Below are 25,222 nucleotides of genomic sequence, written 5' to 3'. Positions count from 1 at the left end.
GAACGTCGCCGGTGCCTGGAAGCGGGATGAGGCGTAGAGACGTACGCCGGCGGACTTTACCCAGGTTCGGGGCTCTCCTAGGAGATAACACCCCTAGTCCTGCTCTGCAGGGTCTCCACACGATCACTAAGGCGCTAGCGAGTACAATGACGCTCCTCGAGCTGTATGCCAGAGGTAGAAGAAAGCGGGGCTAGCTCTCACCTCTCCCTGTGAATGAGTCTAAGTCTAAATGGGTTCTGAACTCTTTGCATGGGTGCCCTGGGGGTTTATATAGACCTACCCCCCAGGGGTACAATGGTAATCCAGCTGGGTGTTGGGCCCGGCTGTCAGTGTCTCTGGCCGCCGGCTTCTTCGTCGGCTGCTGGGGCCTGCCGCCTGGTGGGCCCCGCCGCCTGGTCCGGAACGGAGCCGACAGGCCTCGTCCGCCGCTTGCGGGTCCGGTCGGCTGCTTGTTACTACAGCCGTAATGTAAATGACGCATGCTTGGTCAGGGGAGGCATGGCTACACTCCCGTCGTCTGGTGGGAGATCACTATAGCCACTCCGTCTCACATCTGGTTAATGGCACGCGGACTCGGAGGGAAGTGTAGGCCGTCTGCTAGAGGCCGGCGTCCCTTGAGTCAGGCTGGCCAGATCCTGCCGCCCTCCGGGCTCTCGCTGCCTGGTAGGGGCCGCCGCCTGCAGGCCCTACCTACAGGCCGTCGTGGGAACAGTGCTCCGCCTGACAAGGATGACGTCAAGGATGGAGTGGCGACAGTGCCGCGCCGGGAGGAGATCTCCGCACGTACAGGGCACTGTGGCTACGCCCTGTCATGGATATGGGGGTGATGGGCCGTATTGTAGCCACATCTTGTCTTGTCTTCTTAATGGGGTGTGGACTTTGAGAGCGTCGCAGGCCGCCTGCTAGGAGCCGGCCACTTTGGAGGCCGCCCACTAGGAGCTGGCCGCTCTGGAGGCCTCTTCTAGGGGCCATCTCCTGGAGCTTGGCCGTCTTCTGGCAGCCGGCCGCTTGGACCAGCCGGCTTCCAGAAGACGACGCTTCATCCTTGATGCTTGAGGGGCGCTGCCGGCCCAATGTCTTGAAATGTTCGGGGGCTCGGGTTAGTCTACCCGTGGCCCATTACTCCGACAGTAGTCCCCGAAGCTGGTGAGGCGTCGCGGCTGATAAGTCGAGAGGCCTCACGAGTTACCTTCTCCAAGTATCTCGTCCGGCTTCTGACGCGGCCAGGCGGCTTCGCGTGATAATTTCGAAATGTCGAGGCGGGAACTAGGTGGCGCGCTAGCTAAGCCTCTGGGCCTGCCGCCCGCTGCGAGCGCACCACATGGCGGCAGCCAGCCGGGCCGGCCGGCCGACCCACGCGCATGACGGGACGCAACAGTAGGCTGGGCCTGCCACTACCGGGCCTCGGCGCGCAGGCGGATCCGCCGCGGCCGAGGCGAACGGTTGCTATCCCGCGTGGAGTTACTGTGCGCAGTAACTCCCGCAATAATCGCGGGGTCGTGGGGTCGCGGGCGCAGTTAATACCACGATCCCACACCCCGCCCCCTAGGCTTCGCAGCCCAAGGGCTATATGCAGGGGGAGGAGGGGGCGCGGCGGAGCATGCGCGCCCTCCTCTCCCTTTGCCATTATCATCTTCTTTGTCCCCTGCTGCTGCCGCACCACCGTGCTCTGCCGAAGCGCCGCCGCAGCTTGCCGCCGCTAGGCTCCTTTGCCCCAAGCTTCTCGCTCGACCCCCCTTGATCTCCATGGCGCGTGAGAGGGGAGGGGACTGGGATGTCTCGGTGGTGATTGACGACCACCTCGCCTTCCTCCGCGCCACACGTCGACTGCCCGGTGCGGGTTTCGTCAAGGTGCGCGTGCCGCCGGAGGAGGAAATCTCGCAGGCGCCGCAAGGAAACGAGCGGGTCAACTTCCGCTCGCACTTCCTCCGCGGCTTCGGCCTGCCGGCGAGCGGATTCTTCTGCTCCTTCATGGAGTTCTACTGCCTTTAGCCGCATCACTTGACGCCCAATATCGTGACGCTGCTGTCCGCATTCGTCACGGCGTGCGAGGGCTACCTCGGCATCCTCCCCACCATCGAGTTGTGGGGAGCCTTCTTCTACACCAAACTGCGCACCTCCGCCAAGGAGAAGGCGGCCCAGTGCGGTGCCTTCGTCGCGGCGCGCCGGCCATCAGCGAAGAACGCCTTCTCCTTGGTGGAGGTGCCCAGTTTGGTGTAGAAGAAGGCTCCCCACAACTCGTAACAGTCGGTGAAACTGTGGCAGAAATCGTATTTTTATGTGGAGAACGTCAACCCGGCAATCGACTTCATCAACTTGCCGCCCTACGAGGCCGGCCCTCCGGCTGAACCTCGGGCCAACTGGGGCTACAAGCCAAAGCCCATATCGGCCGACACCCTCACCGCCATCAACCGGCTCCGGGTGCTGACGGAGGCAGAGGGCCTCAAGGCATCCGACCTACTGGTCGCCTTCGTCGAGCGCCGGGTTCACCCGCTTCAAGGCCGGCCTCATCTGATCTGTCGGATGAGCGGGCACCGCGACCCGAGCCGGATGTGCACGAGGGACATGCCGCCTGCTGAGGTGGCCCAGATGGTGAACGAGATCTCCGACCTCAAGCTGCCGGAGGGGCCTTGGCGGTTCGGCAAGCGGCCATACTCCCGCGCCAACCCGCCGCCTGCTGTAAGTTCTTCAACCCATTCTTTTTAGTACTTGCCTCGGTCTTGATCTTGGTTTTGAGCAGTCATTCTTTTGGACGTAGATCTATATGTCTTCATCGACGGCCGCCATCGTGGGGCCGGAGGGAAATTACCAGCCGGACCGGGAGGCGAGCGACATGGACGACCCCGACTTGGGGGCGGCCGCCCTGGAGGACGACGCCGTAGGCGGCGGTGACGCGGCAGGCGGCTCCGAAGGAGGCGGCATCGGGGCATGGCCCGACGATGACGATGAAGAGGACGAGCCGCGCCAAGCGCGAGGTGCCGGCGAGGCGGACGTGGTCCCACCCGCCGAGCCGTCGGCTCGGGGAGGTATGCGCAAGCGCAAACAAGGCGTCATCTTGTTTGGCAGCGCGCCGAAGAAGACCAAGAATCCGACCGCCACAACCAGGCGGATGGAGGCCGCTTCGAAGGGGGCCAAGTTTCAGAAGCTCCCGAAGGCGCATCCCATGGTGTCGGCGTAAGCATCTTTTCCTTATGCTTTCCTTTCTTGTTGGCTCCGTCTGAGCTTCCTTGCTTTGATTTTTCTTGACTTAGGGCTCCGCTCTCTTGAGAAGTCGGCCGCCGCATTCGTCATCGGTTCTGCGGAGACCTCGACCACCGCCCGGTGAATCGACCCCGCGGCCGACCTCCGGGAGGCGCAGGAACGAAACGCGCGGGAGGCGCGCGAGGAGCAGGAAGCCGCCCGTGCGGAGAAGGCGAAGGCCGACGCCGACGCCGCCGTGTTGAAGAAGCTGGCGGAAGCCGAGGCCGACGCTGCCGCGAAGAAGCGGCTTGAAGAAACCGCGCGCCGCCAGGAGCCGCTATTCGTCGTTCCCTTGAGCTCCGCGCCGCCTCCACCAGAGATCACGGCGTCGACTGGGCGAGCCGGTGACGAGCACCCGACCATGGAGAGGGGAGGCGACGACGTCGTCATCCTAGATGTGGCCATGCCCTCGCCGCCGCCATCGGGAGGGGCGCGAGACCAGCAGTCGGCTGCCCCACCGGCGCCAGCAGCAGGAAACGAGGTGGTGATGGGTCCGACCCTGAGGCCCGCACGCCAACGCGTCGTCGTCTCGCGAAGGCGACTTCAGCGTCACGACCGCTGGAAGCCGGTGCCGCGAGTTCGTCGACCCCAGGCGCCGAAGCGACTAGCGCCACGCCCGTTGACTGGGTGCGAGGAGGCGGGACGGGAGCCTGAAATCAGGCAATCCTTGACGTCCAGGCCAAGCTCCGAGCTGAGGCCGATGCTCTCAAGCTTTGCAACAGGGCGTTCTTGGATTCGCGAGCGACCATTCGGGTATGCTTCTTACTTCTTCGTCTTTTGTTCTTGTACTTCTCTGTGGGGGCGCGCCAGCGCACCCACTGGGTGTAGCCCCCGAGTTTTGGGCCGGCTGCTGAGCAGGCGGCTCAGAACTTTAATTGGCGAGCTCCGAGTGCTAACCCTTTCTGTTATCTTCACTGTAGTATTATCATAACCTTCGCGCGACCACCTTCAACTCCAACGCCACGGAGCTGGACCAGCGGGCCGCCGACTTGTCAGAAAGCCGGAGTAAGTCTTCGTCTTCTTTCCTGCGAGGGCGCGCTAGCGCACCCGCGGGCTGTAGTCCCTGAGATTCGGGTCGACTGCTGAGCAGTCGGGCCGGATCTCCCCAGCAACTGTACTTCTTCTTTGCTGGTTGTTGAGGTCCTTCCTTTCTCTGTTCTTGCGGAGGACAACGCTACTTTGAAGCGCCAGTTGGATAAGGCCAACACCGCGTTGCGCGCCAAGGAGGCGAAACGCGCCGAGCTGGCCCAGGAGCGTGACCGGCTGGCCAAGCAGCTGACGGAGCAGGCGGAGTTTCTCCAGAAGGCCCGCAAGGAGGCGGAGGTGAAAGAGTCCAGCCTCCTCGCTGAGTTCAAGACGAAACACTCCGCCTGGGCCGACAGGGAGGCGTTGTTGACTGCCGGCTTCGGCATGATTGAAGACATGGCTGACGGTAATCTTTCTTCTCTTTTCTTTCTTTGGGCTGCCGGCTGCTGATGAGGTCGGCTTCTGACTTCTTGCCTCTCTACTTTTTCCTTGGGCAGACTTCTTCCCTGGCCACTCTGGCGCCGCCAACTAGGCTATTGAGGCCTACCGCGAAGAGCGGAGGGCGGCAGGTGCGCAGGTCGCCGCTGACGCCCCTCGGACGCGAGCAGCTCCTCAGCATCCAGGCCTGCCTCCGGCCGGCTCCGCGTTGTGGCCAAATGTGCCGGCTCCGCGCACTTCCAGTCGGACTGCCGATTGGCTGGAGGTGGCGGCCGGCCGTCTTGAGGCTTGGAAGGGCTCTTCGGCCCGGGCTAGAGCACGTCGGGCCCTGGAGTTCGCCAAGGCGTGGTACCCTGGATTAGATCTAGCCCAGTTGGCCACATTCCGCCAAGAGGCCCAGGAGGAGCTGGTGGCGGTAGAGCGTGATCTCGTCAAGAGGGTCGCGGCGATCGCCGAGTACATAAACACCGGTGTCTTCGTTCCTGAGCTTGCCGTGGACGATGCCGAGGCGCCAACGGAGTGGTTCGGGTTGAACCCCGAGGACGACGAGGACTCGGCCGAGGTGATCGACTCCAGCGACGAGGGAGAAGACGAGGACGACGAGGAAGGTGAAGACGGCGCGCCGGAGGTCGGAGCGGGCGGCCAGCCTCAGCTCGACCGTGCCTCCACTAACGAGCCGCACACGAGTGAGCCGACTGCTGCTAGAGACGGCCAAGCGGAGACTGCCCGGCCAAACGGTCCACCAGCCGACTCCACCAACCAACCGGATCCGTCTGCTGCTCCCTAGGCTGCCAGCTTAATGATCTCACAAACTTGTTAAATTCGTACAATTCCACCAACTGGGTGTATTTCGAACATCGTCGAATGCTGGCCGAGGGACTTTTGGGATGTAAATATTCTTTCGCACAAGTGTGCTTTTGCCGAGTTCTAGCTTTCCTTGCTTTCTGCTCCTTGGCTTTTTCCTTTGCCGCCTTCCCTTGGCTGCCGTGTTGCCAGCCAAACAACCACTCTGCGGATTGTGGCTGGGTCGAGCACTTGGCTACTTTTGGGAGGGCAAGTACTTGGCCGATTAGGACGTTTTGACAAATTAAGCAAAAGCCGGCCGGCCAGCTACTCAGCAGCCGGTCGATGAGGCAGGAAGCCGGCCTAAACTATGTGCATGCTGGGTTTGGGGAAAGAGGTTGTGCTGTGCTGTGGCTAACGTGCCCTTTTTATAGGAAAAGGGGACGGAGTCTTCCTCCGCACGCTTGCGATAGAGACGGGTTGGCTGTCGGTCACTGGCGTGTGATCGGCGGGCTAGGCTGATAGGTTGGGCACCGTCCGCCGAAAGGGCGTCGGGTCACTGTGGAGCTACCTTACGCGGGAAGCTTGACCGGGGTCAGGCTAAGGTCTGATGGTTTGGGTTAACCTAGGTTTATTGACCTGGCTAAGATAGGATTAGCCAATGGTCAGCCTGGCTCTGATACCAAGTCTGTCACGACCGGATTTTTGGGATATAAATTCCCAGAAAAACGGCCTGTGTGCCCACCAGCCCCAGGATTACTGTTAGCTGATGAGGTACCAACTTGATACAAGAATTCCAAGCAAGTACATAAATATGTAGTACAAGACCATTGTGGCCTAGGGTACAACACTTGGTTTCTAATGGTTGAGGGCGGAAGCGGCTGGAAACATCTGCGTCTATGGGACTCCATTTCCCACAAGAACAGCTGACCAGGATAACTCCTATCTTCGCGAGGCTGCAAACGTCAACAGCGTAGGTTCCGAGGGCGTCACCGCGATGCATACCTCCACGCAAGGCAATCTGGCCAAGACAATAGCCAGGGACAAGCCAGTGAGTACGTTTGAATGTACTCGCCAACATTAAGAACACGGGTATAATATATCCAACATACTCCAGATTTAATAGTCGATCATACATCCGTCACGAAAATATACGAGAAGCCATGATGCACACATATGGATAAAAATATACCCAAAAAAATATTGGGTGCCAAACGAGTGTCTGAATGACTCCTCGAGCGGAAAATGCGGAATAGTAATACTGGTGCCAAACGAGTGTCAGAATGACTCCTCGAGCGGAAAATGCGGAATAGTAATACTGGTGCCAAACGAGTGTCTGAATGACTCCTCGAGCGGAAAATGCAGAAATAATAATGTCGTAGTCGGGCGTCTGAGCGACACCACCTAAAGTGCTTATAAAAGGTAAATGAACAACGAGCATGCCGCAGTCGGGCGTCTGAGCGACACCACATAAAGGGCTTATAAAAGAAAAATCACAGTGAATATCCAGGAGGTAGAACCATCCCAGGGATACTCAATAATATACATAATATAAATGGTTAGTCCAAATAAAGATCATAATCCAAAGGTGCCATAAACATAAACAATATTTAGTACAGTCGTTTCTCCATCCGAAAACCGATAATTCAGTCAAGTCGTATCTCCATCCGAATACCGTTACTGAGCTCTAGTTAAACCGTTCTCCATCCGAATACCGTTACAGAGTTCTAGTTAAATCGTTCTCCATCCGAATACCGTTACAGAGTTCTAGTTAAATCGTTCTCCATCCGAATACCGTTATCAAGATTTAACCCAGACTGTGGTCCTACTCAAGAACATGACTATCCAACAGGATGTATCCTCTGCAGAGGGAGTACCATTTTCCACGAGTAACGGGATTACTCAGTCCCTCGGGACTAATTCCGTCTATGGTCTTTTGATTGAAAACACGCCTGACCTGCACACACCAGCTTAACTCACCAGTGCCTGGAATCACCCACGACACCTGCCAAGCAAAACTCTAAGTGGGGAGGCTACAACCTCGACGTAGCATGGGATCACAAAATTTATACCGCGCGCAAACTGGGGAAGCTATCCCCTTCGGCTACAACCGAAAACACCCATGCCCCCGGACCGAATGACAGGCTTTAATCCGTGGCCACGGGACCTTCATCACGGCCTCTCTGTACGGTGTGTGCTTTGGAAAGGGGTTGACAACCTACTGAACCATACCCTGTCCCCTGCAGGGACAAGTGGTGGTACCGACAAAAGGAAGCTACTGAACAAGACTCGGTCTACAACCGACTCAGGTGATCCAAGTATCCACCAACAATATTACCACTAGTGAAATAAATCACCACTCCTCGAGCCTCACCATGCTATGCCGGGCATACTCGTCACAACGAGGGATTAGGGACAAGCTCGTGTCTACCCAAGACCACGACTTTCCCGCTTCCTACCGGTGTGCAAGAGAAGCTCACGAGGGTGATCCAAATCCTTAGGGTATCCATTGCTGGCCACAAACAACTCCAAAGTGCACTCATGCACGAGACTACATCGATACATAAACTGCCACATATACTCCAAGTCAAAAGGTGCTGTGATCGCATCAAAACACCACAACAAATATTATGCCAGAGTTCAGAAATGCTTGCCTTCAAGAGTATGCAAAGGATGCACTTATTGGAAGCTTTCCTTTTCCTCCAAAAATCCTATTTTGCAAAATACACAAATACAAATATTTGAAACACAGTACCAAAACCTGTCTCAAATATTTTTGAAATAAATCTTAAAATAAACTAGATGAAATTTGAGAGAGGTAGGAAAAAGAATCAACTCATTTGGAGTTTTATTTTAAAAGTTATAGCCAGTCAAAGTTTGGTCAAATCTGTTTTTAAATAAAACCAGAAAAAGGGAAAACGCTTCAGCAGAAATACGCTTACACAGCAGGGAAAACGCACTCGGGGTTTTGCGCCTCCACTTAAACAGAGAGAGGGCGCTGCGCGGGTCGCTGACAGTGGGTCCAGAGGGCCCACTGGTCAGGTTTGACCGTTCCTTCCCTCCTTCTCTTCTCTTCTGCCCGACGGGAGCGGGGCTCCGGCGATCGCCGGCGACGAACGGCGGCTCCTCGAGGGCATCTGCGGGAAGGGATGGGTTGGCTAGACCGAGGTGATCCTCTGGGTGGTTGGGGGGTCGACGGAGGTGGCAGGAATCGCCGGCGGCGAGCTCCGCGGCGGGGAAAGCTACGGTGATGAAGTGTTTTTTGTGCTCCGGTGGTCTCTGATCGAAGGTGAGTAGCTGGGCAGCTCCGCAAGGACCAGAGGTAGCGACTGGTGGTGCTGTTTGGGCGAGAGGGTGGCCGGTTGCGACGAATCGCACCGGAGCTTGGCGGCGGCCGAGCTGGCCGGAGTTGAGGGAGACGGCCACTACAGGTCGATCTACTGCTAGGGGAGCTCTACGGGGAGTGCCTGAAGTCGCGTGAGTGCTCGGAGGGGCTCGGGGACCCTTTATATAGCGCTCGAGGCAGGTTCCCGCGGTGGCAGAGGATAGGATCGCCGGCGACAGCCGTTGCTGTAGGTGCAGGGCATCTTGGCGGCGACGAACGCGTTCCGACGAGCGGGAGGATAAGCACGGCCTGTGCTCTGAGGCAGCTGTCGAGCGCTGGTGGCTTGGGCGGCGCCGTCCGCGGCGGAATCAGCTGCCGACGCCGGCGTGCCGCCAAGGGCGCGGCCAGCGGTGCAGCAGGACGCCAGAGGGATCGTGGAGCAGGGGGCGGCTAGTGTGCGGCTCAGCGATGCAGAGGGAGCCAGGGTCGGGTCGCGTCGCGTGCGGCAGTGCGGCGGGTCGGCGTAGTGCGCGCGCGTGCAAAACGTGCGCTCTGGGCGCGCCCAGAGCACGCACGGCACCTGTTCGACGCAATGCCAGCGCACTCTAGAGCTCGAGGGTGGAGCTGGCAAGGCACAGATCGAGGGTAGGGGTGGCTAGGAGCTCAGTGGACAAGGTTGATGGGGCTAGGGTACAAGCCCCCAATGCAAACCAGAGAGCTTGCCAAAATTGACTGTGCACACCAGGTGTTCGACAGAATGCCAAGTGCACCTAGGCAACTCTTGGAGTGGCAAAAATCTCCAGATCAGTGTCTCTTTAGATACAGGAGATGGTGGTGAGATTAGTTTGGCAAAAACAGGAAGTTGATAGTGCAAGTTTTGCAAAACTCCAGTTCTGTAGAGCATGCACTTCAAAACCTCCAATGAGCCCAATCTCCTGGACTTAAGAGTTTGGTAGGGAGGGCTACAAGTAGGAAAAAGATCAGGGTCATTAGAGCAAGGAAAAATATGGTTGCAGTACAAATCATCAAATTGGACCAGAATGCAAAAGAGGTTGATCCACTCAAATTTTCCAAAGAACATCATTGGGTTTTTGCTTGAAGATGAATTGTATGCATCCATTGACATCCCCAAACACTTGGAAGAATTTTCAGAAGAATATTTAAATGGGTTGCAGTGTAAAAGTGCCTACTGGACCAGATTGGAAAAGTTGGTGAAGAGCTCAAAATATCCAATGGCCAGAAGCTATTTTTGGATAAAAGTGATGTGGAACCATCACATGACATCCCCAAATTTTGGTGGAATTTTTAGAAGCATCTGTCAAATGGTTGTAGTGCAAAACAGGCTCCAAATGCAAAAGAAATCATTTTCAAGAAATATAGCTCAGAGGAAATAAATCTTGCAAATTTAAATCCACTAATTGTTTTATTGTAGAGAGAAATCAAGTCCAACAATACTTTTTGAGGGTTTCACCACTAGAGGCAGAAATCCAAAATCACAAAAGTTAAAACTTGACAAATTGGAAAAGTTTTATTTCCTGGCAACATTTTAATAAATAAAACAAGGCCAAAATTTTGGGTGTCACAACACTACCCCCGTTAAGAAAAAAATCTCGTCCTCGAGATTTGTTGAAAGCTGTTACGATGAAGCGCGAATAAAAATCTATGGCGCGAAAATTTATATACGCAGCAATAACTCGGGGAAAGAAATCTCCTCGAAAACATGTTGCGAGAGAAGAAATAATTAAAACAACACTAACAGCAGTAACACTGCTCACAAAACAGGAACTAAAGAAAAATCGGATCCGTCGCACGAGGATTTTACGAACATGCGGTAACACATAAATACAAGTACTGGACAATAAATACATCGGAGGCGTTTACAAAGAAAAGGGTAAAGTGACAGGGTCCTGAGAAAACGCCTCTGGCACTGGGGCACACTCCTCTTCTATCGGGGGAAGCGGGTTAACCAGACGATGAATGCGCCCTTCTTGGTCAGGCCTCAGTGGTCTGCCAATAGCGATCCGAGGATTTAAATCAGCGAGGCTCTGGAGATAACCCATTACCCGCTGAGTTAAACGCTCTTGAGCGATGACGTACTGGGCAAGGTTGGCCAGTACTGGATCTCTCTCGATGCGCCCACCGGGAAAAGATGCAACTTCTCCGGGTGCTGCACAGCTCGGAAAATAATAATATCCTCGCTCGCTGGCATAGGGTACCGTGAATCGAAGGGCGAGTGAGCGCCTCGTACGCGGCAGCTTCTATGGCCATCTGCGGAGTCGGCATGGATTTCCCCACGAAGGAGACTTCCGTGGGATCTTGGTTTGGGTATGCGGGAGGGATGTGCACCACTGCCCAATATTTCGAGGTGGATGGAGTGATCCTTGATTTGAGCAACTCGTACTGGGGTGGACGGGTGGCACTCATAGTACTGCAGGTAAAGTCCCACAGTAATTTGACAAAGCTGCCGGGGGTTGCGTCTGGGGTTCTCAGATAAATGCTGGGGGTCGACATGGCAAGGAATGGCTGTGGGTGCTGCGCACAAAGGTGAGGGTTGCTCGGCAAGGTCACGAAGCGGCCTTTATATAGCACCGGGGCTGGGATATCTACTGGGGTGAAGGGTAACTGGCTGCCGATCCTGTACTCGGGTCAAAGCCACAGATATACATATCACATAAAGGTGACGCATTACTGTGGGCGTTGGCGGGATTGGTCTAGGTAGCTGCGCCCGAGAAATAAAAAATGCAATTGTACGCCAACGTACACATGCATAGCTACTACTCCAAAAATAAGAGCGCTCAAACAGACAGCATGCAACAAAAGCGATACAAGGCCACACATTACAAAGCGTAGGAAAACTAAGGCTCGATACAACTTTGAGCGACTTAGTCTACTTCGTTAATGTCCAAGTGGGCTGGCCTTGCGGAAGCCGATGCTTCTCCACGGTTCTCACCGTCGGGATTTGCTGGTTGAGGCTGAGGTGCTGCAGGGTCGGGGAGATGGTGATGACCATCCCGGGGGTTGTTGGCCCAAATCCCGTTGGAATGGGTTTCCAAAAGGCGACGAAGCGCTTCTGGGGTCACCAAAGTGCTCTGGTTGAGGGCTGGCGCAGACCTCAAGGGATTGATCGGGTGTCCGAACAGCACGACTGGGTTGTCGGTGTCGGGCTCCGCTTCTCTCCTTGCCGGGGCTCGGCGAACCAGCTCTCCACGAGCTGCGATCAGATCGAGAGTGACCTGATCGAACAGTTGCTCCAGTGCGCTTACATAACGCACCAGATGCAAAAGCGCAGGGTCCGTCTCGTTGTCTCCGTTGGCGACTTGGGGCGGCCTACCATACCCGTCACGACTGGGGTAGTAGTCGAACGAGCGACAGTTAACTCTGGGCGACAAGTGCGGGAGTTGAACTATAGCTTCTCGGGCTGCCAGTTGGATGGCTTGTGGCTCAAAGGAAGTGGTCCTTCCAGTGAACCTGTAGGGGCGCTCTGGCGACAGACCCCTACCGTAGACGTGCGCAGTGGCCTAGTACTGACGGCTTTCACCGTACATGGGTCCTTGGTACACAACATACTCAGGAGGTTCTTCCAACGCATAGGCACGGCGGGTGAGGTTTGCGAGCACGGTCACAAAACCTCCTAGGTTGGTCGCTGTGGTCTCATTGTGAACGATGGGACCAGGCATCGTGGCTGGGTTTGGGGAAAGAGGTTGTGCTGTGCTGTGGCTAGCGTGCCCTTTTTATAGGAAAAGGGGACGGAGTCTTCCTACGCACGCTTGCGATAGAGACGGGTTGGGTGTCGGTCACTGGCGTGTGATCGGCGGGCTAGGCTGATAGGTTGGGCACCGTCCGCCGAAAGGGCGTCGGGTCACTTTGGAGCTACCTTACGCGGGAAGCTTGACCGGGGTCAGGCTAAGGTCTGATGGTTTGGGTTAACCTAGGTTTATTGACCTGGCTAAGATAGGATTAGCCAATGGTCAGCCTGGCTCTGATACCAAGTCTGTCACGACCAGATTTTTGGGATATAAATTCCCAGAAAAACGGCCTGTGTGCCCACCAGCCCCAGGATTACTGTTAGCTGATGAGGTACCAACTTGATACAAGAATTCCAAGCAAGTAAGACCATTATGGCCTAGGGTACAACACTTGGTTTCTAATGGTTGAGGGCGGAAGCGGCTGGAAACATCTGCGTCTATGGGACTCCATTTCCCACAAGAACAGCTGACCAGGATAACTCCTATCTTCGCAAGGCTGCAAACGTCAACAGCGTAGGTTCCGAGGGCGTCACCGCGATGCATACCTCCACGCAAGGCAATCTGGCCAAGACAATAGCCAGGGACAAGCCAGTGAGTACGTTTGAATGTACTCGCCAACATTAAGAACACGGGTATAATATATCCAACATACTCCAGATTTAATAGTCGATCATACATCCGTCACGAAAATATACGAGAAGCCATGATGCACACATATGGATAAAAATATACCAAAAAAATACTGGGTGCCAAACGAGTGTCTGAATGACTCCTCGAGCGGAAAATGCGGAATAGTAATACTGGTGCCAAACGAGTGTCAGAATGACTCCTCGAGCGGAAAATGCGGAATAGTAATGCTGGTGCCAAACGAGTGTCTGAATGACTCCTCGAGCGGAAAATGCAGAAATAATAATGCCGCAGTCGGGCGTCTGAGCGACACCACCTAAAGGGCTTATAAAAGGTAAATGAACAACGAGCATGCCGCAGTCGGGCGTCTGAGTGACACCACATAAAGGGCTTATAAAAGAAAAATCACAGTGAATATCCAGGAGGTAGAACCATCCCAGGGATACTCAATAATATACATAATATAAATGGTTAGTCCAAATAAAGATCATAATCCAAATGTGCCATAAACATAAACAATATTTAGTACAGTCGTTTCTCCATCCGAAAACCGATAATTCAGTCAAGTCGTATCTCCATCCGAATACCGTTACTGAGCTCTAGTTAAACCGTTCTCCATCCGAATACCGTTACAGAGTTCTAGTTAAATCGTTCTCTATCCGAATACCGTTACAGAGTTCTAATTAAATCGTTCTCCATCCGAATACCATTATCAAGGTTTAACCCAGACTGTGGTCCTACTCAAGAACATGACTATCCAACAGGATGTATCCTCTGCAGAGGGAGTACCATTTTCCACGAGTAACGGGATTACTCAGTCCCTCGGGACTAATTCCGTCTACGGTCTTTTGATTGAAAACACGCCTGACCTGCACACACCAGCTTAACTCACCAGTGCCTGGAATCACCCACGACACCTGCCAAGCAAAACTCTAAGTGGGGAGGCTACAACCTCGACGTAGCATGGGATCACAAAATTTATACCGCGCGCAAACTGGGGAAGCTATCCCCTTCGGCTACAACCGAAAACACCCATGCCCCCGGACCGAATGACAAGCTTTAATCCGTGGCGACGGGACCTTCATCACGGCCTCTCTGTATGGTGTGTGCTTTGGAAAGGGGTTGACAACCTACTGAACCATACCCTGTCCCCTGCAGGGACAAGTGGTGGTACCGACAAAAGGAAGCTACTGAACAAGACTCGGTCTACAACCGACTCAGGTGATCCAAGTATCCACCAACAATATTACCACTAGTGAAATAAATCACCACTCCTCGAGCCTCACCATGCTATGCTGGGCATACTCGTCACAACGAGGGATTAGGGACAAGCTCGTGTCTACCCAAGACCACGACTTTCCCGCTTCCTACCGGTGTGCAAGAGAAGCTCACGAGGGCGATCCAAATCCTTAGGGTATCCATTGCTGGCCACAAACAACTCCAAAGTGCACTCATGCACGAGACTACATCGATACATAAACTGCCACATATACTCCAAGTCAAAAGGTGCTGTGATCGCATCAAAACACCACAACAAATATTATGCCAGAGTTCAGAAATGCTTGCCTTCAAGAGTATGCAAAGGATGCACTTATTGGAAGCTTTCCTTTTCCTCCAAAAATCCTATTTTGCAAAATACACAAATACAAATATTTCAAAAACAGTACCAAAACCTGTCTCAAATATTTTTGAAATAAATCTTAAAATAAACTAGATGAAATTTGAGAGAGGTAGGAAAAAGAATCAACTCATTTGGAGTTTTATTTTAAAAGTTATAGCCAGTCAAAGTTTGGTCAAATCTGTTTTTAAGTAAAACCAGAAAAAAAGGAAAACGCTTCAGCAGAAATACGCTTACGCAGCAGGGAAAACGCACTCGGGGTTTTGCGCCTCCACTTAAACAGAGAGAGGGCGCTGCGCGGGTCGCTGACAGTGGGTCCAGAGGGCCCACTGGTCAGGTTTGACCGTTCCTTCCCTCCTTCTCTTCTCTTCTGCCCGACGGGAGCGGGGCTCCGGCGATCGCCGGCGACGAACGGCGGCTCCTCGAGGGCATCTGCGGGAAGGGATGGGTTGGCTAGACCGAGGTGATCCTCTGGGTGGTTGGGGGGTCGACGGAGGTGGCAGGAATCGCCGGCGGCGAGCTCCGCGGCGGGGAAAGCTACGGTGATGAAGTGCTTTTTGTGCTCCGGTGGTCTCTGATCGAAGGTGAGTAGCTGGGCAGCTCCGCAAGGACCAGAGGGAGCGACTGGTGGTGCTGGTTGGGCGAGAGGGTGGCCGGTTGCGACGAATCGCACCGGAGCTTGGCGGCGGCCGAGCTGGCCGGAGTTGAGGGAGACGGCCACTACAGGTCGATCTACTGCTAGGGGAGCTCTACGGGGAGTGCCTGAAGTCGCGTGAGTGCTCGGAGGGGCTTGGGGACCCTTTATATAGCGCTCGAGGCAGGTTCCCGCGGTGGCAGAGGATAGGATCGCCGGCGACAGCCGTTGCTGTAGGTGCAGGGCATCTTGGCGGCGACGAACGCGTTCCGACGAGCGGGAGGATAAGCACGGCCTGTGCTCTGAGGCAGCTGTCGAGCGCTGGTGGCTTGGGCGGCGCCGTCCGCGGCGGAATCACCTGCCGACGCCGGCGTGCCGCCAAGGGCGCGGCCAGCGGTGCAGCAGGACGCCAGAGGGATCGTGGAGCAGGGGGGCGGCTAGTGCGCGGCTCAGCGATGCAGAGGGAGCCAGGGTCAGGTCGCGTCGCGTGCGGCAGTGCGGCGGGTCGGCGTAGTGCGCGCGCGTGCAAAACGTGCGCTCTGGGCGCGCCCAGAGCACGCACGGCACCTGTTCGACGCAATGCCAGCGCACTCTAGAGCTCGAGGGTGGAGCTGGCAAGGCACAGATCGAGGGTAGGGGTGGCTAGGAGCTCAGTGGACAAGGTTGATGGGGCTAGGGTACAAGCCCCCAATGCAAACCAGAGAGCTTGCCAAAATTGACTGTGCACACCAGGTGTTCGACAGAATGCCAAGTGCACCTAGGCAACTCTTGGAGTGGCAAAAATCTCCAGATCAGTGTCTCTTTAGATACAGGAGATGGTGGTGAGATTAGTTTGGCAAAAACAGGAAGTTGATAGTGCAAGTTTTGCAAAACTCCAGTTCTGTAGAGCATGCACTTCAAAACCTCCAATGAGCCCAATCTCCTGGACTTAAGAGTTTGGTAGGGAGGGCTACAAGTAGGAAAAAGCTCAGGGTCATTAGAGCAAGGAAAAATATGGTTGCAGTACAAATCATCAAATTGGACCAGAATGCAAAAGAGGTTGATCCACTCAAATTTTCCAAAGAACATCATTGGGTTTTTGCTTGAAGATGAATTGTATGCATCCATTGACATCCCCAAACACTTGGAAGAATTTTCAGAAGAATATTTAAATGGGTTGCAGTGTAAAAGTGCCTACTGGACCAGATTGGAAAAGTTGGTGAAGAGCTCAAAATATCCAATGGCCAGAAGCTATTTTTGGATAAAAGTGATGTGGAACCATCACATGACATCCCCAAATTTTGGTGGAATTTTTAGAAGCATCTGTCAAATGGTTGTAGTGCAAAACAGGCTCCAAATGCAAAAGAAATCATTTTCAAGAAATATAGCTCAGAGGAAATAAATCTTGCAAATTTAAATCCACTAATTGTTTTATTGTAGAGAGAAATCAAGTCCAACAATACTTTTTGAGGGTTTCACCACTAGAGGCAGAAATCCAAAATCACAAAAGTTAAAACTTGACAAATTGGAAAAGTTTTATTTCCTGGCAACATTTTAATAAATAAAACAAGGCCAAAATTTTGGGTGTCACAAACACACTACTCGTCCGACTGCAGGAAGCATCGACATAGTACAAGGCGGCAAGCCCCCGGGCCGACTGGTCGAACCCGGTGCCAGGCGAAATAATGAACACATTCATACGCATAAAGCTTATCATATAGATAAAGGAGGGTAGCCCCCGAGCTCTTCTCGGGGGACCCGGAGTCTTCGTACTTAATACAAAAAGTAGCGTGGTACATACTGCATCAGCTGTAAAACCTTCGAAGGAGGTTGGCGTTCCACGGCCGCTCCGTCTCCTTACCGGAGTCATCTCTCTTGCGCGCTCTGGGCTTCTAAGCATCGATCAGGCAGTAGGAGTTGTTGCCCAAAACTTTGTTGTTGATGAAAGGGCCTTCCCAAGGCACCGAGAGCTTGTGCTGGCCGGCTGTTCGCTGGATCAGCCGGAGCACAAGGTCTACTTCTTGGAAAGATGTTGGCTTCACCTTCCGATTGTAGTATCGGCGTAGACTCTGCTGGTAGATGGCGAACCGGCTGAGGGCCAACGGCCGGCCATCTTCTAGCAGATCGACGCCATCTTCTCTTGCTTCTTCGGCCTCCTCTTCGGTGTACATGGTTACTCGAGGGGAGTCAAATTCCATGTCCGTCGGGATGACGGCTTCGGCACTGTAGACGAGGAAGAAAGGTGTGAAGCCGGTTGACTTGTTCGGAGTTGTGCGCAAGCTCCAGAGGAAGGCCAGCAGCTCGTCGAGCCAGCAGCCGGCCGAACGCTCCAGAGGCTCGACCAGTCGGGGCGTGATGCCGAACAAGATGAGGCCGTTTGCACGCTCCACTTGGCCGTTTGACTGCGGGTGAGCAACGGGCGCTAAATCCACTTGGATGCCCTGCGTCGCATAGAAATGAGCCAAGGCGCCTTTGGCAAAGTTAGTGTTGTTGTCGGTGATGATGTTGTGTGGTATGCCATACCGGATGGTGATGTCGGTGATGAAGGTCACAGCAGTCGGACCATTCAACTTCTTAATTGGTTTTGCTTCTATCCACTTGGTGAATTTGTCCACGGCGACAAGCAGGTGAGTCATGCCGCCGCGTGCTGTCTTGAATGGTCCCACCATGTCCAGTCCCCAGACGGCAAAGGGCTAGGCAATGGGGATGGTCTTGAGTGCAGAAGCCGACATATGTGGCTTGGAGCGGAACTTCTGGCACCCTTTGCATTTCTGAACCAAGTCTTTGGCATCTTCTAGCGTAGTCGGCCAGAAAAAACCGTGGTGGAGAGCTTTGGCGACGAGTGCTCTTGAAGCTGCGTGGTGACCGCACTCGCCTAGGTGGATATCTTTAAGGATTGCTTGGCCTTTCTCTGGCTCCACGCAGCGCTGGTACACGCCAGTGACGCTGCGCCTCACAAGCTCTCTGTTGACGATGGTGTACACTGCTGCCTGGCGTTGTACTTGTCGGGCCGAGATCTCGTTAGTCGGCAGCTCTTTGTTCACCAGGAAGTTGAGGATGGGCTGCGCCCATGAACGCGTTGCTATTTCTTCGACGGCCAGAACTATGACTTGCACGAGGGCGGTTGGGCTGGGAGGCAGCGGGTTGGAGTCGGCTGCCTCTTGATGTGTTGATGAAGTCCCCGGGCCGACTGTTGCAGCCCTCGGGCCGGGTTCTGAAGTCCCCGGGCTGGGTGCGACCGCTGCAGCCCCGAGCCGCCTACCGAAGTCCCCGTGCCGGCTGCTAGGGCTCTCAAGTCAGATCCGACAGCTTCGGGAGGAGCCGGCATGAAGATAGAATCTGATTCTGGTGACGGCTTGACAGACGGCTTGAGGAGGCGCTGTAGGGCGACGCCGGCTGGTATTGCTTGCCGGGTGGAGCTGATCCGTGCCAAGGCATCTTCTTGCTCGTTGTCATTTCTTGGCACGTGGAGGAACTCACACCCTTCAAAGTATCCATTGAGTTTCTGCATGCGGAAGCGGTAGCTTGCCATGTTTGCATCCTTGGCATCCCAGTCGCCGGACGACTGCTGGACCACCAACTCGGAGTCACCATAGCACAGGATCCGGCGAATGCCGAGTTCCTTGGCAAGCCGGAGCCCGTGTATTAGTGCTTCGTATTCTGCTACATTGTCGGAGGCGGCAAAATGAATTTGCAACACATATCTGAGCTTGTTGCCTTTGGGAGAGGTGAGAACAATGCCGGCTCCCAGGCCGGTGCGCATTTTGGAGCCATCAAAATGCATCCGCCAATGGGTGGAGTCCAGCGCTGGCGGCAGGTACTGGGTCTCGGCCTAGTCGGCGAGGAAGTCGGCCAGTGCTTGGGACTTGATGGCGGGGCGAGGTTGGTAGTAGACGGTGTAGGGGGGCAAATCTATGGCCCATTTGGCCACTCGGCCCGAAGCATCTCGGCTTCCGATGATCTCGGCAAGTGGAGCAGTGCAGACAACAGTGATGGGGTGCTCTTGAAAGTACGGCTTCAGCTTCTTGGTGGCGAAGTGCACGCCGTAGCACATCTCCTGATAGTGGGGGTAGTTCTGCTTGGAAGCGGACAACACTTCGCTCAGGTAGTAGACCGGCCTCTGGACTGGTAATGCCTTGCCGTCTTCTTTGCGTTCCACTACTATAACTGTGCTGACCACCCGGCTGGTGGCAGCGATGTAGAGAAGCATGGGCTCCTTAGCAGCCGGAGCCGCCAAGATAGGCGGAGTGGTCAACACCTTCTTGATTTGGGGAAAAGCTTCATCCGCCTTGTCATTCCACTCGAAATGAGTGGTCTTCTTCATGAGCTGGTACAGGGGAAGAGCCTTCTCGCCCAGCCGACTGATGAAACGACTGATGGATGCCAAGCAGCCGGTGAATTTCTGCATGTTCAGCAGTCGGGTGGGCACGTTCATCCTTTCGATGGCCTTGATTTTCACAGGGTTGCACTCTATGCCGCGCTCTGAGACCAGGAAACCAAGAAGTTGGCCGTCTGGTACTCCGAAGACGCATTTCTCTGGGTTGAGCTTGATTTGAAAACGGCGCAAGTTCTCAAAGGTTTCCTTGAGGTCCTCTAGCAGAGTGCCACGCTTCTCCGTCTTCACCAGAATGTCGTCCAAATAGACGTGGGCGTTCCTGCCGAGTTGCTTGAGGAGGCACTTCTGCATGCAACGCTGAAATGTGGCACCGGCGTTCCTCAAGCCGAATGTCATGGTCAGGTAGCAGAAGGCTCCGAACGGCGTGATGAAGGTGGTCTTCAGCCTGTCGGCCGGATCCAGCTTAATCTAATGATACCCTGAGTATGCATCCAAAAAGCTCAACAACTCGCATCCGCTGTGGAGTCTATCACTTGGTCGATTCTTGGCAAAGCAAATGGATCTTTGGGGCAAGCCTTGTTGAGGCTGGTGTAATCGATACACATGCGCCACTGATTATTCTTCTTCAGTACAAGGACTGGATTGGCCAACCACTCTGGGAAGAACACTTCCATAATGAAGCCGGCTGCTAGGAGCCGGGCTATTTCTTCTCCCACAACTCTTCTCTTCTCTTTTGACAGGCGGCGAAAGGGCTGCCTGACCGGCTTGGCATCAGGTCAGACATGTACCTTATGCTAGGCGAAATCCGTCGGAACACCCGGCATGTCCTTAGGAGAACATGCAAAGATGTCCCGATTCTCACGGTTTGCCGACATTTCCAGCCGCAATTTGGGGTTTGCCGACATTTCCAGCCGCTTGCCTGCCATTGCCACAACCCGGTCAAGGAGGCGCTTCTCAGCCGCAATCACAAGGGACTCGGCTAGCCGGCTGCTGTCAGCTGCATAGGCGGACGACTTCTTGTAGTCCCTGGCTATGGTTAGGATTCCCTTGGTGCTTGGCATCTTCATCTTGAGGTAAGCGTAGTGGGGGACCACCATGAACTTGGCCAGAGCAGGCCGGCCAAGTCGTGCATGATAGGGGCTCTGAAGGTCCACTGTCTCAAACCAGACCGGCTCTCGGCGGAAGTGATCTTTGTCTCCAAAGAGAACATCTATCTGGATCTTGCCGATTGGTGAGCATGAATGGCCAGGAACTATGCCATGGAACACTGTCCGACTGGGCTGAAGCTGCTTTGGCTTGATTCCTAACTTCTCCATGGTGTCTCGGTACAGGATGTTGATGCTGCTGCCGCCATCTATCAGAACTCGGCAGAAATCGGCAGCCCGCCTCTCTGTTGCGAAGGTGGCATCCAGGACTAGGGCATAAGAACCAGGAGAAGGCATCACCTCTGGGTGGTCAGCTCTGCTCCAGCTGATCGGTTTCTCAGACCAATGCGTGAACTTGGGGGTCTCTGATGCCACCGCATGTACTTCTTGTCGCCGCTGCCGTCTGCTGTGCTTGTCGTCAGCCACACTGGTGAACACGACATAAGCTCCATGATCTTCGGGAAATTCATCTTGTATGGCGCCGACTGGCCGAACCGCCGGCTGCTGAGGAGGGGGAGGCGGCGGGCCGGCAGGCGGAGGGGGCAGGAGTCCGACTCCCTTGGCGATCCAGGTGAGCCAATTGCACTTTCGGGTGGTGTGGTTGGACGGCTTCGCGCTGTTGTGGAACATGCAAGGCGCATCGAGGGTCTGCTCGTACGAGAAGGCGGGCAGCCAGTTTGCTTACCGCCCTTATGATGCTTGGGAGGAAGCAGCCCTTCCGGCTGCTGATCTTCGACTGCCGCCACCTGCCGCCTTGTGGAAGCCGGCTGCGTGGCCTTGCGCTTGTTGTCGTGTTGCTGATGGCGCTGACTGGCGTCACCAGCCGGGGTCCGAGGTGCTTGGGGAGCCACCTTGCCGGATGCGTCAACTTGAATCTCCGCCTTCATGGAGGAGTCGGTCGTGGCATACTTATCTGCGATGACCAGCAGTTCGTCGAGGGTCGCCGGCTCATCACAGAGAAGCTGGTGGTTGAGGAGGGTGCCTTCTTGACACCCGGCAGTGAAGTACTCGATGGCCTGCACCTCGTGCACGCCCTCATAGGAATTACGCAGCTCGGCCCAGCGTGTGAGGTAGTCTCGAGTCGACTCATTGGGGCCTTGGACGCACAAGGAGAGCTGGCGAGGCTTGGGCGGCCGCTTGTACGTGCTGGTGAAGTTGCGGATGAAGGCTTCAGTGAAATCAAGCCAGCTGTTGATGCTGCGGGGCTTCAGGTTGTTCAGCCTTGTCCGGGCGGTGCCTTGGAGCATGAGCGGGACATACTTCACGGAACGCGCTTGTTGCCGTTCGCGATGCTGGCCGCTATGGAGTAGTCGACCAGCCAGTCTTCCGGCTTCACGGAGCCGGTGTATTTCGGCGTATCTCTTGGGAGCGTGAATCCGTTGGGAAAGGGCTCGTCGCGAATGCGGGGGCCAAAGCAAGGCGGGCCCAACGCGTCTTCTTCTTCTAGCGCTAAGGATCGGTTGAGGCAATCGATCTGGTGGCGGGCATCATTCTCTCCGACACCTTCCCGGCGGCCAAGGAGATCGCCGAGCGTTGGGTGGTCAGTAGGCGGAGGGGAAGTGCGCCTCTCCCTGCGGGGCGGAGGGGGAGTTGGACAGTCGTCCCGTCGCTCCACCGCTCTTGGGCGACCGTCTTGGTCGCGCCCGATGGTGATGCAAGTCCGGCTGCGGCTGGCAGCCGGCTCCCTGTCTCTTCTGTCGCAGACACCACCAGTCGGCGTCCGGAACGTTGCGCCTTGATCTCGGCGAGGAGGCGGATCATTGTTTCGCCGGCTGGGCGCTTCAGCGCGGCAGCCGGCTTCTTGCTGCTCAGCAGCAGCGTCAAGGAGCTGTTGCAGGCTCTCCATCATGTGGCGTCGCTCGTCGCCCTCGAACTCATCTAGATCGTATGCTGTCGCCTGGGCCGCCCGTATGTTTTCCGCGGGCGTGGCGTAGACAGGGCGATCCGCCCCGAACATGCTGGCAACGGTCGCGCCGCGTTGCCGGATCGCGCCAACGCGGCTAGGCCCACCAGGAGCCGGAGTGCCGCCAACGGCACGGTCCATCTCACGCTGGTAGGCCTCCCAAAGGCGTCTCATGCTGGCCAGCCTGCCGGCGCTTTCGGCGAGCTGGGCGCGGCGCGCCCTCAGTGTCCCGGCGTCGGCGTCCTCTGGGATGGGCGCAGCTAGGTCTTGCAGCACTGCCTCAAGCGGGTCTTGAGCACCTCCGCGAGGGTGCTTGCCATGGCTAATGACAAGCACCTCCATGACGGCGCTTCCGCCGCTGTCCGTGCGAGGGAGCGGTTCGTCGTAGACCACCACGCTGGTGGGGAAAGCATCGAGCAACGCCGTGTTGGAGTCGACAAGCATCGGGTCGGTGGAGCCAACCGACTCCAAGTCCACAACAGGCTCGCTGGCGACGTGGAGCTGATCTAGGAGGCTGACGAGGCGGCTCTCGGGGCCTTCTGTGCCCGCGTCAGATGCAGGCTCGTCAGAGAGGCGAATCTCGCCAACAATATCGGCAAGGCAACTCGCTGCGTAGGCGGCCTCTGCGCCGTGCAGCACGTCGGCACAGACGCCGTCTGGCGTGCCGGGCTGGCTGCGCTCGCCAGGAAGGAACATGGTTCCCATCCATAATAGGTCTCCGGGAGACGGTGCACCTCGCCCCACGGTGGGCGCCAAATGTCGGGGGTTGGGTGCGACATATGCCAAAAAATGGCTTATCATGGTGGGAGCGAGTAGAACGTCGCCGGTGCCTGATAGCGGGATGAGGCGTAGACATGTACGCCGGCGGACTTTACCCAGGTTCGGGGCTCTCCTAGGAGATAACACCCCTAGTCCAGCTCTGCGGGGTCTCCGCATGATCACTAAGGCGCTAGCGAGTACAATGGCGCTCCTCGAGTTGTATGCCAGAGGTAGAAGAAAGCGGGGCTAGCTCTCTCCTCACCCTGTGAATGAGTCTAAGTCTAACTTGGTTCTGAACCCTTTGCATGGGTGCCTTGGGGGGTTTTTATAGACCTACCCCAAGGGGTACAATGGTAATCCAGCCGGGTGTTGGGCCCGGCTGTCAGTGTCTCTGGCCGCTGGCTTCTCCGCCTGCTGCTGGGGCCCACCGCCTGGTGGGCCCCGCCGACTGGTCCGGTACGGAGCCGACAGGCCTCCTCCGCCGCTTGCGGGTCCGGTCGGCTGCTTGCTACTGCAGCCGTAATGTAAATGACGCATGCTTGGTCGCGGGAAGCGTGGCTATAGTCCCGCCGTCTGGTGGGAGATCACTGTAGCCACTCCGTGTCACATCTGGTTAATGGCACGCGGACTCGGAGGGAAGTGTAGGCCGTCTGCTAGAGGCCGGCGTCCCTTGAGTCTGGCTGGCCAGATCCTGCCGCCCTCCGGGGTCTCGCTGCCTGGTAGGGCCCGCCGCCTACAGGCCGTACCGACAGGCCGTCGTGGGAACAGTGCTCCGCCTGGCAGGGATGACGTCAAGGATGGAGTGGCGACAGTGCCGCGCCGGGAGGTGATCTCCGCACGTACGGGGCACCGTGGCCACGCCCTGTCATGGATATGGGGGTGATGGGCCATACTGTAGCCACATCCTGTCTTGTCTTCTTAATGGGGCGCGGACTTTGAGAGCATCGCAGGCCGCCTGCTAGGAGCCGGCCTCTCTGGAGGCCGCCTGCTAGGAGCCGGCCGCTCTGGAGGCCTCTTCTAGGGGCCGTCTCCTGGAGCTTGGCCGTCTTCTGGCAGCCGGCCACTTGGACCAGCCGGCTTCCGGAATAGACGAGGATGAGATCACGGACATGACGAGGAGTCTCGAAATGGTCGAGAGGTAAAGACTCTTTTATTGGAAGGCTATATTCAAACATCGGAAATGACGAGGATGAGATCACGCACATGACGAGGAGTCCCGGATGAGATCACGGACATGACGAGGAGTCTCGAAATGGTCGAGAGGTAAAGATTGATATATTAGACGAAGGTATTCGGACTCCGGAATAGTTCCGGGACGATTTTCGGGAGACCGAGGGGGTTCCGGAACCCCCCGGGGAAGTTATGGGCCTTCATGGGCCATAAGGGGGAAGAGAGAGGGCAACCCACAGGGGGACTCCTACTAGGACTCGGAGTCATCGTAGGACTACCCCCTTGGCGTGCCCCCTCTAGGCCGGCCTCCTCCTCTTCCCCTCCTTTATATACGTGGGCAGGAGGCACCCCAAAGGCACATCAGAGATTCTCTTAGCCGTGTGCGGTGCCCCCCTCCGCAGTTTACCACCCCGGTCATATCGTCGTAGTGCTTAGGCGAAGCCCTGCGCCAGTAACTTCATCATCACCATCGCCACACCGTCGTGCTGACGGA

This window comes from Aegilops tauschii, chromosome 2 (genome assembly GCF_002575655.3).
Source record: "Aegilops tauschii subsp. strangulata cultivar AL8/78 chromosome 2, Aet v6.0, whole genome shotgun sequence".
NCBI lineage: Eukaryota > Viridiplantae > Streptophyta > Magnoliopsida > Poales > Poaceae > Aegilops > Aegilops tauschii.
This window is presented reverse-complemented; position numbering follows the sequence as displayed.